The sequence below is a fragment of the Elephantulus edwardii genome, unplaced genomic scaffold, assembly GCF_000299155.1.
Source record: "Elephantulus edwardii isolate Elephantulus edwardi_28Jun2011 unplaced genomic scaffold, EleEdw1.0 scaffold00134, whole genome shotgun sequence".
Lineage (NCBI taxonomy): Eukaryota > Metazoa > Chordata > Mammalia > Macroscelidea > Macroscelididae > Elephantulus > Elephantulus edwardii.
This window is the reverse complement of record NW_006399884.1, coordinates 1302377-1312148: the sequence shown is the minus strand read 5'-3', so window position 1 is coordinate 1312148 and position 9772 is coordinate 1302377.

Here is a 9772-nt window from a genome sequence, read left to right as displayed (position 1 = left end):
ATATATATATATATATATATTATAGAGCTCTATAATGGTACAGAAATTGAAATTGATCTCAAAGTAAGTGACAGAGCAAAAACAACAACAAAATATATCCCATAAGAAAATAAATTCACATAGAAGAAGACAGTGGAAAGGCTGTCAAACACTTAGGAAATGCAGAAGATATTTTTTCTTTTGCTGACTGCAAGTTTTACTAGGTTTACAAAATGATCTGCCATCCTCCTGGTCTGGAGATGCTGTTGTTGTTATGTGAGAAGCCATCTGTGATTCATAGCGACCCTATGTGCAATAGCTCTGAAATCTGCCCTATCCTGAGCCAGTCTCACTGACTCTGACACACTTACCCCCATTGCCCCAGTTATTGCTGTGAAGGTCTGTAGATAAGTTTAGATAATAATGCTTTGGTGCCAATTCAGTTAATTTTATAATAATAGTACATTTTATTTGTACAGCAGTCCTTATTCTGTTGTCCTTAGCACATCCAGAGGCATCCCCTCTAAACACAGTAAATCATCTCACTGTATTAAGCATATTCACACTTTAATTCTGGAACTCAAACAAGGCGATATTTCTCCATATACCACAGAAGCTTAGCCTAGGATGGTGCATGGGTTATAAGCAGAACCACATGTAGCAGTTACTACTTCCAGTTACTAATAAACAGTTATTACTTTCAGCCCAATTGGAGTGGTTAGGAGAGATTTTTGTATCAGATTTACTGGAAAACTACCCTTGAAAAATTAATCCAAGTCTGTATATTTTTACTAAGATGTCTTGAAATTGTTTATGCCTGTAATTGTGGAAAGACTGCTTGGATTTGTTGTTGTCATTAGATGCCATCAAGTCCACTATGACACCTAGTGACCCTAGGAACAAAATATCTGCACCTTGTCCTATCCTGTGCCATCCTCATTATCTCCCCCCTGGTCAAGCCTGTTACGATTGTCACCAGGTCAATCCGTCTCACTGAGGATGGCATCTCTCTCCAAGGACAGGATCTTCTTAAAAATACAATTGAAGTGAAATAAAGTTTTGCCATTCTTACCTCTAAGAAGCACTCTGGTTGCACTTCCCCCAAGATAGTAAAAGTCATTTATAGTGCCCTTGTAGGCTACCTGGTCAGGAGGTCACCCGATCGATAGCTGCAATGGACCATACACATTCTCAGGATGAAACGAGTCACTTTCTCCACTGAAAATAAAGAAGATTGGAAATTGTCATTATTTTTTTCCTCAGTTAAAAAAATATAAAGAGATTAATTTTTGCTACTTTTCTTAAAAAAAAAACCCAGAGTTGCTGGCTGTTTAAAAAGCTGAGATCAAATGTACAAGCACAATCAAATGAATTGAGTAATGATTGTACAGTCACAGAATGAAATACTATGCAGCATGCAGGAGCAATGATTTTGAAAATCACTACCTAACTTGGGAGGGACTGGAGAGCATTATGCTAAGTGGATGAACTTAGTCCCATAAAGACAAATACTGTATATGACCATTATTGTAGAAATACAAAGATAACTAGTAAAATGGGTGTGAGGATCCAAGGGGTGTGTGTAGGGGGAGCAGAAGGATGAGGATGGGAAGGGGGATAATTATAGAGTTGCTAAATTTGATGGGTAGACGGACTGGTGGGTACAGGAAATGGGAAAGATCCAGTGTGAAAGATCCATATACAATGTATATGAACTTTGTAAGCAAACCAGTATAAAAGAAACATTTCATGTAAAAAAATCTAATGAGATTATTATATTTTAGGGTTTTAGTAAGTATTGAGTTTGTTTTATTTTTCTTTTCTTCTTTCCCATCCTTTGTTTAGTTTTTTCTTTTTGTTATTGGCTGTAAAGCAGAAAAAATACATTGTGGATGTTTCTATGGAGTAAGGTTTTGCATTCTTGGTATTGATTTTTTTTTTAGCAATGATAAGTGAAATATATTTGTATTACAAATAAACAACTCAGACAAGTCTAAAATATTATGTTATTTGCACAAATATTTTGTGTTTATTCCCCCTGCCTCCATGTCCCTGTTGTAAAATAGGAATATTTTTCACTAAGGCATTTTGATTGGCACCATCACAAAATGAAGGAGGATCAGATTGCTCAGAGAAAAATGTTTTCTTTTTTAAAATTTTATTTTATTAATTTTTAATGAACATTTACAGAGATTTTGGATTTCCGTTCATTCATTGTTGCACTATTTTCTCTACCCCGCCCCCCGAGTTCGTTCCTTTCTTTTTTTTTCTTGAAAGTCTGTTTTAATTGTCCCATTGCCACAGTGCTTGTCAAAACCAGTTCTGATTAATCTCCTTCGTCAGTGTGTCCTTTGCCATTCCCTATCACTCCTCCCTGAGAGAGATTTCACCCTGATTCATAAGAAAAAGGGGACAGTGTATTCTCTTAGCTACTTCCTGCTGAGAAGGGATGCTGTAGGTTTTAGGGTGAAAATTTTCTCTCACTACTCTAAAGAGCCCCTTTGGCAATAGGAAACACATAGACTATTGTGGAGATTGATTTTGGAATTTAGATGCACTGTTATCAATTGTGCTTGGCCATACATGTTCATATCCTTGAAGATGCATCATGAAACTGTTGTAGCCTAGAAGACACAAATTTAACTGACAAGTTAAAAGTACATAAGTAAAAAATTAAAAACAATACTATTCCAAGTAGAGGTTTTAACAGTGGGACAAATCAAGTTACAGAGGGAAGGTAGTTCTTAAAAGAAAAGGCTATTGACTAGCACTTTTTCTATTATAGTATAAAGGTTAGGAACCACAAGATGTAGAGGCTCAACTATGTCATTTATTGTTCTTAAGTCCTGGACCAAATTCCACCTACCACTGGGTTGTTTTACAGCTTGGAAGTCCGGTAGAGGTGAAGTAAAGAACTGCTTATGAGGTTTTCCATCAATTCCAACAACTAAGAAATAGTGAGAAGAGTTGGGACCTCAGAAGGCTTTTAGGGCCGAATAGTAGGCTTTTGTGTTCAGGAGAAAATGAATATACTTACCAGTACTGTTAATGCTCAATCCTCTTCTGGGAGGATCTGAATCATTGAAGCATCCTCCTTGGTTTACAGCTGGGAGCTGGGGCCTGTCAGTCCTGTCAGTCATGAGGACCTGATGTGGGCTGCCCTTGGCCATGTGTCCTTCAGATTCACACTCATAGGAAGTGAGTGGGAGCTTCCTCTCTACTCCCTTGCCTATCTGTGGCTCTCGTCTGTGACACTGTCTACTGAAGTGGCCCCAGCTTTCCACAGTGGAAGCAATTCTGACCTCTATTACCTTTTGGTGGCACTGTTTATGAGTAAGAGTTCCTTTGCCTGACACAGGCCCTAAACTGGCAGCAATAGCTGCCCCAATAATTTTGGCCATTCTCTGTTCTTTTCTCTTCCCTCTAGATCCCAGTTGTGGAAAGAGAGAAAAATTTAAACAAATATATAACAAATAATTTTGAACAATATAATCTCACCTTTATAAATAGAACAAAATATTTTTCTGTATCTCTTTTTATGCAAAAAAGTAACTTGGAGGATATAAGCTAGCATTTAGTTAATGATTTAGGGCTGTGTTTTGAAATGTTGAGGGTGTTGCTGTGTGCATCAAGTCCGGATACATTTAATTCATGTAAGACTTTTCAGTTAATAGATCATCTTCATATACAAAGGTTCCCATTTTATTTCCACTGCAGCTTTATGAAATAGGTAAAATAATAAGAAAAAAAGAAATAAAAAACCTTAAGCCCATTGCCATCGTTGAAACCAACTAATAGCTAACCCTCAATTACATTTATCTGTTTGCTGTAAATTGCTCAGGAAGAGCTTGCCCGCTTTTGCCCTTAAAAGTGCTGGTGGATTAAAACTGCCAGTGAATGTGGCCTTTGAGTTAGCAGAGCAACTCTGTACAGAGAGCATCGGAGCTCCTAATGAGTAGAACAGATAGATAACAATATTGCCTTTTTACAGAAGGGAAAACAAAGGTTTAAAGTGGATTAGTGATTTCCTCAAAGCTCCCAGCTAATAACAGGACAGAAAGAGGATAAAAATCTTCCTGTCTGAAAGTCTAGTATGCCTTCCCTAGATCAGCACTGCCATTCTGGCCCAGTGCTTACAATCTTTGAAGAGGTAATGAAGTGATAGCATAGACAGCTTTTTCTTACTCTAAACATCCTCAGATTTCTAAGATTTTACAGTTTTGCATTTTCTTTTTGTCAGTAAGTATTGCAGCAAAACTGACACTAGAGACTTACCCTGTCATAAATATTCATGTATTCATCCTTTCTTGTATTCAAAAATTACTTTTTGGGAAAAGTCACTCCACTGCATACATGCTGAGCCACTAAGGGACTTAGAATCTAGAGTTTACATCAAGCACTAAAACTCTCAAATCCACTGCCATTGAGTGACTCCACTCCCAGCAACTCCTTGTATTACAGAGTAGGACTGTGCTCCACAGGAACACAGTTTATTAAGCTATAATCTTTTTGGAAGGGGGCCCTGGTGGCTTAATGGTAAGGAGCTGCATGTTCAAGCCAAAAGAGCAGAATCTGAATTCTCAAGCTGCTCCACAGGAGAAAAAGGAGCAATCTCCTCCTGTGCAATTTGTAAATTCACTGCTTCGGAAAACCCACTGCAGGGTCAGCTGTGAGTTGGTTCTGACTCTATGGTATAGGACAACAATGGTATAAAAACAATAGCAATCTTTATGGAAACACCTTTCAAGGTTACTACTGATGCGACTCAAACTATCAACCTTAAGGTAAGTAAACAACCAAGCCAGGGACCAACTCAAATACATATTGTTGTACATCATCGAGTTGGAACAGACTCATAATTGACCTCCAACAAGTTTTCAGAGGCTATCTTGCACAGGAAGCAATTGCCCATCTTTCTCCCATGGAACAGCTGCTGGTTTCGAACAGCTGGTCTGTGGGTTGGCGGTACAACTCCTTACCACTAGGCTATGAGAGCTCATCAAACACATAGTCACTCAAATGTCAGACTTCCTTCTCACCACACTATGACTAAGAAGACAGTGATAACCATACAGATTAATCTCCATGGAAGGCCCACTCCACATCAATCCTTCTGAGGCATTTCCTTTAACAGTGATCATGCAGACAGCCCTGTAAATTAGGGTACGTTTGAAAAGACATTCTTAGGGTGGTGAAACAGCATGTAAAATATAACTTGCATGTGGCAGTAGCCTGTGTCAATCTGACCTGATGATCTTTGTCAATTTGATGATGTAGAAGTCTAGTACTGTCCTAGTTCTTGCCTTTCTACTTAGTTGTGATAACAGTGTATCTGGAAAAGTGTGATGCTGAAGTATATTGTTGTTTGCTATTGTTCAGCTGATCCTGAGCCACATCACCCTCATACTATCCTCTCTAATCTTAGTTTTGAGCTCATTGTTGTAGTTATTGCATCAATTGTTTCATTGACAGTGTGGTGTTAAGGATTCATTTTTTCAAGATAGTTTCCCTAGCCATTTGATTTTGACTTTACCACGATGCACAGGAAATATGTGAATAGGGTGTGTTAGACTATCTACAAGAGGATTGACTGGTTTTACCAATCCATGACGGAATTAGCTAGTCTCATCATTAAATTGAGCAGATCCAGCAACAGAATAAATCAGTAGCAAAGAAGAAACAAGAGAATGCAGTATGTATTTTGAGGTCAGTGATTCTTGCACTAGGCAGGCTAGCATCTACGTGAGCAACGGCCATAGCAGAGAACTGGAGACCTGACATGAGATGAAGCAGATCTTGGGACTGTTATGCCACTGAACCAGAGCTAAGAGCCTTTTGTCCAAGTTTGCTGGAGGAGTAGGTGGGGAAGGCCATAATAGGCAGGACTGAGAATTTTGTAACATAGGTGTAAACTTGTAACACTGGAAGACTCAAGGTTGAGGTGTCTGTGAGCATATATTGGAAGCTTTCCTGACAGTATTCTGCTAGTAACCTGAATTACAGCCCTTGACTTCCACAATATGGTTCTGTGTGGTCTGTGAGCTATCACAATGGATTTTGGACCCAATAAAGCTCTAAGAGTGATGTTGGAGTAAGTAGAAAGAGGTGCAATTGTGTGTGGGGACTTGTATAACCTCAAAGGAATTGATTTTGTGTTATTGATGCTGTTAAGGGAGACAGTTCCACTTTGTGAAGTTGGTAAAGGTCAGGTAGAGCCTCTCTATGCATTCCTAGCTCTTTTTATAGAGAGCTGCTCTGGTTTTTGTTGGCCCTCTATCAAATAGGATGTCCTAAAGTAGAGATGGATCTTTCCTGATGGTGTGCCCTTCTAAGGATGTACTTCCTCCAAGACTGAAAATACTAGCATGCTGCTATTGTGTTATTGTTGTGTGCCATTGAATCAGAACCCACTCCAGATGACCATCCTGTAGGTTTTTTGTTTTTGGTTTCTTGTTATTTTTAAAAAATACTAATTGATTTACAAAGATCGAATGCAGTAAAACACAAAGAGGAGATTGCCTGATCATCTTTCTCCCATTAGAATTTTTTTCTTTAACATGATCACTACAAATTTCTCAATGTAGTACTATCAGCAGATATGTTTCTCTTTTAAAAGTGATTATGGGTTCTACCACAAATACCTGTGGTATTTAACATACACCAATAGTTGAGGATTAACTTTGATTGACCGGTATCACTTCAGTGCTTACCATAAATGCAGGCACTGAAGGAATATATTGGACAAAATACTCAGTCTATGATATAAATGGAAATAATTTAAAATGTTTATTTTATAGTACATAATGTAAATGTAACCTAGTTAAATTATCTAAGTTTTTTTTTACAAAAAATCAATAAACACTTTGAATTCAGGGAGAATGTTAATACATAATTTTATGCTGTTAGATAACATAAAATCTAATATGCTTTGCTGTTTCCCGGAATTCCTCCCTGGCTCATCACAGGAGCTCAGTTATGCTAGTTGGATGGGAGGATTATTTGAGGAAGCAGTACAGAAGTTGGCTAGTGGCCAGTGTGTCTGTCCAAGCATCCTCCATGCTTCAAGTGCATTTCACCAATGCGTCGGCAGAGTAAGTAGACACTGGGCTGCCCATCTTCTTAAGTGGAGCTGTCTTGTTTTGAAACACTTTGGATCTCTCATCCTCTTCCTGTTTTGATATTGATTGGAATGTTGCTAGATTTTAATAACCAGAGACTTAAGTATAGATGATCTTCTTTGGTAATTAGTGAGACATTTTCTTAATTGTTCATTAGCAAATTATCTAAACACACCAGAACCATACAGTACAACTTCGATAGATTATAACAATCAAAAAGGATTTAACTGGTTTAATATAAGGATAAAGTGGACCTTTACCTCTTAAAACATCTTAAAACATCAACATCTGATACAGTTGACTTTGTACTGCCAAGAGAACACAGCTTAGATGTGTTTTGATTTGCTTTTAAGGCTAAATATCTGCTATCTTACAATTTTCTTTCCTTTTTCTAATATGTCAACATCAAGAAAATTCAGATTGATTGTGTAGCCTAATTATTTGGGTTTAGATGTTGGTATTCAAGAGACTAAGGAAGCTCTAGTGGCTTAGTGGGTAAGGAGTTGCATTGTCAACCCTAAAGCAAGTTTTTCGAATCCAACAGCTGTTCCGAGGGAGAAAGGTGAGCAATCACCTCCTGTACAAATTACAGCCTCTGGAAACCTGCTGGAGGGTCAGCTATGAGTTGGTTCTGACTAGACGGTAATGAGTGAGAATTATATATTAGAATAATATTCATGTGTTTTAATCACAGTTTTACCACATACTGCAATAACTCAGTTATGTCACTTAACTTTGAGCTTTTAGTCATTACTATCATGGATTCTGGTAAAGATTAAATGAGGTAATATGACTAGAGTCCTTTGGGAGCTGCTGTCAACAAAATACCACTTCTACTCAATAGCATTTATAGATAAATTTATTTGGCTTTGTTTGTTCTTATTCTGTTTTATTTTTTGCTGAACATTGCCTTGGATTTTGTCTGCTAGTTAGTCTTCTTCTTTGCTGAGTCTGATCCAGAAGAACTTCTGAACTTTCTCACTGCCTCTCATACTTTTCTAGAGAAGGAGGAGTTTTTATTTCTTTTTCCCCCCAGTTATCATGATACTGTTTATTGGTATAGATCTAAGAATATGTGTTCTATGTTTTTTGTTCCCTTTTACTGGGAAGGCCAAAGACTTCCCCCCTCCTTTTTTTAATTAATTTTAATAAAAGTTTACAAATACTTTGGATTTCCATTCATTCATTGTTGCACTATTTGTTATCTTACAATTCACTTTTCTTTTTCTAAAATAAGTCAAGGTAAAGAAAACTCAAGTTAATTGCATAACCTAGTTATTTGGATGTTATTGTTATTTACAATCAAGTCAGAACCGACCCTCCAGTTGGTTTTCAGAGGCAGTGAATGGGAGGAGATTGCCCATCTTTCTCCCGTGTAGCAACAGGTGGATCCAAACTGTGGGCCTTTGGGATTGTAGTGCAGATTCTTACCACTAGGCTACTAGAGCTTCCTTATTTGCATAGATTGACTTAATTGACATCATCTTAGTAGCTTGATGTAGTCCTTAGTGAGTTGTGCTAATTTAAGGGTGGTTGGAATGGATTAGTCACTCTGCAGGAGAAAGATGAGCAAATCTCCCTCTGTTGTGATTTACCTTGGAAATCAAATAAAGAGCTGCTATGAATGGAACTGACTGGAAGATCATTTTGAATTTAATAACTTTAGTACATAACACATGCCTAGAAAATTTCCAGGTAGTATCTATCTATCTATCTATCTATCTATCTATCTATCTATCTATCTATCTATCTATCTAATCACCCATCTATCTACCTATCTACCTACCTATCATCCATCTATCTATCTAGTATCATCTATCTATCTATCATCTATCTATCTATCTATCTATCTATCTATCTATCTATCTATCTATCATCATCATCTAAACAGTAAAGGCATAGAATTGTATGCATTCTTCTCTCTAGAATTTATCATGCTATTTTGCCTATTGCTGAATAAAGAGAGAAAATACTTGATCGTATCTTAATTAATTCTATACTATCTATAGACTATTTTAATTCTGTTTTCCTTAAGGTTAAATGATACAGCAAGCTTATTTTTTATCCCTCATTTGTGCTGACTGTCCTCTAGAGCAGGTCCCTCTCCAGTTAAAGGTATAAGATTCATGAATAGTTGAGTAACTTCTATTTTAAACTCTTGTGCTGACCACAAACATAGTAGCTTAAAGTAAATTAAACTAGACTACATTATGAGTAAAATAAAAAATAGACAAAAAAGTTGAGCATTTAACCCCCACATTAGTGTCATGTTTTTTAGCTGGTTCTTAGATATATCATATTCTACTTTTCTGAGGCTGATCTATGTGAAAACTATTAGTGATCACAATACCTGGGGAAATGAATTTTTTTTTCACAATTAATGATTTTTTTTTGCAAATATCTTTTATAAAAACACTAGCAATAACTGTACACATGGTATAGTATATCTCACTGGATTGAGTACACAGGTAAGAATCCTTGAAGAAACTCAGTATCAGTTGTGAAAATCTGGCCTGGAGCCAATTGGAGAATAGACCATCAACTATTCAAATGTAAGTTCAAGTTGAAGCTAAAACAAATTATAACATCCATAAGAACCAAAAATACAATCTTGAGTCTATCCCAACAGTCTCTATTTTTTTTTTCACTTTCTTTTTTTAAAATAATTTTAATGA